Source organism: Myotis davidii, unplaced genomic scaffold (assembly GCF_000327345.1).
Source record: "Myotis davidii unplaced genomic scaffold, ASM32734v1 scaffold94, whole genome shotgun sequence".
Lineage (NCBI taxonomy): Eukaryota > Metazoa > Chordata > Mammalia > Chiroptera > Vespertilionidae > Myotis > Myotis davidii.
This window is the reverse complement of record NW_006285313.1, coordinates 430157-432581: the sequence shown is the minus strand read 5'-3', so window position 1 is coordinate 432581 and position 2425 is coordinate 430157. Positions and strand designations below refer to the sequence as shown.

Here is a 2425-nt window from a genome sequence, read left to right as displayed (position 1 = left end):
CCCCCCCCCCCCCCCCCCCCATTCCCAGCTCGTCCTGCTCCCCTGAGAAAGGACTGAGAGCATTGATGTGGACAGCTCAGTCCCCTTCCCCCATACCCCTTGTTCAGAAGCGTCTCCCTTCCCTGCTGTGGTCACTCCTCGGCCAGCAGTGGGTCTTAAGAAGGCAGTCCTGGGAGGTAGGGTGGGCAGATCTAGCCAATGAAGATACAGGATGCTGAGTTAAATCTGGATTTCAGATCAACATAAACAACGCAAGGTCTGAGACATAGACTAGAGAATCATTCACATATAACTGGACACCTTGTGTTTTTTTTAAATATTTTTTATTGATTTTTTTCTTTACAGAGAGGAAGGGAGAGAGATAGAGAGTTAGAAACATCGATGACAGAGAAACATCGATCAGCTGCCTCCTGCACATCTCCTACTGGGGATATGCCCGCAACCCAGGTACATGCCCTTGACCGGAATCAAACCTGGGACCTTTCAGTCCGCAGGCCGACGCTCTATCCACTGAGCCAAACTGGTTTCGGCAGGACACCTTGTGTTTTACTTGACCACCCCACTGCAGGGGTTTGCCATCCTGGGTGTCTCTTAGGACCATCTGGGCATGAAAATCCCAGTTGAGGGTGCCCAGATGGGTTTAGGATGGGGCGTGTGGGATCTGGGTGGGCGTTGTCCTGACACAGTCGCCAGAGGGCCTAGAGGAGCCCAGCTGTGCAGGTCTGAGGCTGGTACCGCCCCGCTTCTCTTGAAAGATTGTAAGATGTAGCAACAATTGGTTTTGCTCTGTCCACTTCCCCCTAATTTCCAAGTGCTGCTGCTGCTGCTGGTCCCAACACCCCACTTTGAGAACCCCTGACTTAGGGGTGCTCATTATTGGTAGTAACACCCTCTGAGGTGTCTGTGAGTCCAGTCGGATCCTTCTCACAACTCCCTGTGGGTTGAGGTGTCTGCCAGACCTACTCCTCATTGGACAGCTGTGTTTCTGAGCGCCTGCTGTGTTTAAGGGGGTGGGACTTTGCCTTTGGTTTTCCCTCTTGTAAACTGAAAGGCTGTAGGAGATGAAGTGAGGGCAGATACCTACCAGATAAGTGGTCAGTGCCAAGTGCTGGGGCATGATGCAAAACATAGAAGCTACAGGACCTTGGAAAAGATTGGGGAGGGGGTGGACCACTGCCAGTGAGGCGGTCGGGGAAGGCAGTCCAGGGGGGTGGTGGAACTGGGCCCGGAAAGCGTGGGCGGCATTATGTGTGTGTGTCTTGGGACTGGAAGGTAGAGGGATGCAGGGTTGGCCACACCACTCTTGCCCATGTTTCTGTAAAACCTTCCTAAGGACTTACAAGAAATGCTAAACTTTCTCAAGCCTTTGGTAATCTTGAAGGGTGGGAACCCATGTGCTATTGGCAGGGTATACTCGAATGATACCTTTGTCTCAACTGAGAGCAATTGAATTTTGGAGTGTTCTGTGTATATATGTGCAAAGGAGAGCCTGGGAAATGGGCCCTTCTTTCCCTTTCTGTTTTGGCAAACTTCGGGAACTCCAAAATCAAATAGTTTAGGTTTAGCCCGGCTGGTGTGGCTCAGTGGTTGAGCATCAACTTATGAATCAGGAGGTCAGAGTTTGATTCCCGATCAGGGCACATGCCCAGGTTGCAGGCTCCATCTCCACTGGGGGCAGGGGGCGGGGGCGTGCAGGAGGCAGCCAATCGATGATTCTCTCTAATCATTGATGTTTCTATCTCTCTCTCCCTCTCCCTTCCTCTCTGAAATCAATAAAAATATATTTTTAAAGAAGTTTAAGTTTGCTTTAGGATTTTTCACCTTGAAGTGGGTTTTATAATAGCACCTCTCTCAAAGGGTGGTCATGGGCATTCAGTCTACATCAAGAATATCTAGAATCATGCCTATCCATGGTCAGAGCTTAGTGTCAGTTCTTAGTATTGTTAGCTGTTATTTTCTTTCTCTGTCCCCACCCCATGTGGCTGAACAAGTCCCTTCCTTCTACTCCCCCAGTTCTTTTTCTTCCTGAGTTACTTGCATTTATATGAATCTAACAGATCCCATGCTTTCCTCCTTCGCCTGGCAGGCGACTGGTGCTCAAATAGTTAACGGATGAAGTTGAGGAAGCAGCCTTGAATGTGGGGAGGAGGTGGTGATCTTTGCTCTTGTTTCTCCCATCTGCCTCTCTCTCCTTTCTTTCTGACCCTCAAGGGGCATCGGGACAGCATGGCCCCCAGGACAAGCGTCTGTATCACCTGTGGGTTATTTAGGCGGGTCCAGCCGCACCTTATGTTAAGCAAAGCTTCCGTTCTGAAGGATGGAGGCCACATCCCGCCTCTCCGACAACACCCATGTGGCTGGTGGCAGGTCCAGGGAGCTCTCTCCTCCCGACACCGCCTCTTCCCTCCCCCAGGGCCAGGAGCTG

General features: G+C 51.0%; 1 protein-coding gene across 1 annotated transcript in view; it reads left to right on the top strand.

Annotated features, from left to right (window-relative positions):
- Positions 1-2425, top strand: part of PRR5L (proline rich 5 like) — a 74753-nt gene that overhangs the window by 63624 nt on the left and 8704 nt on the right. The gene's annotated exons all lie outside the window — the stretch shown is intronic.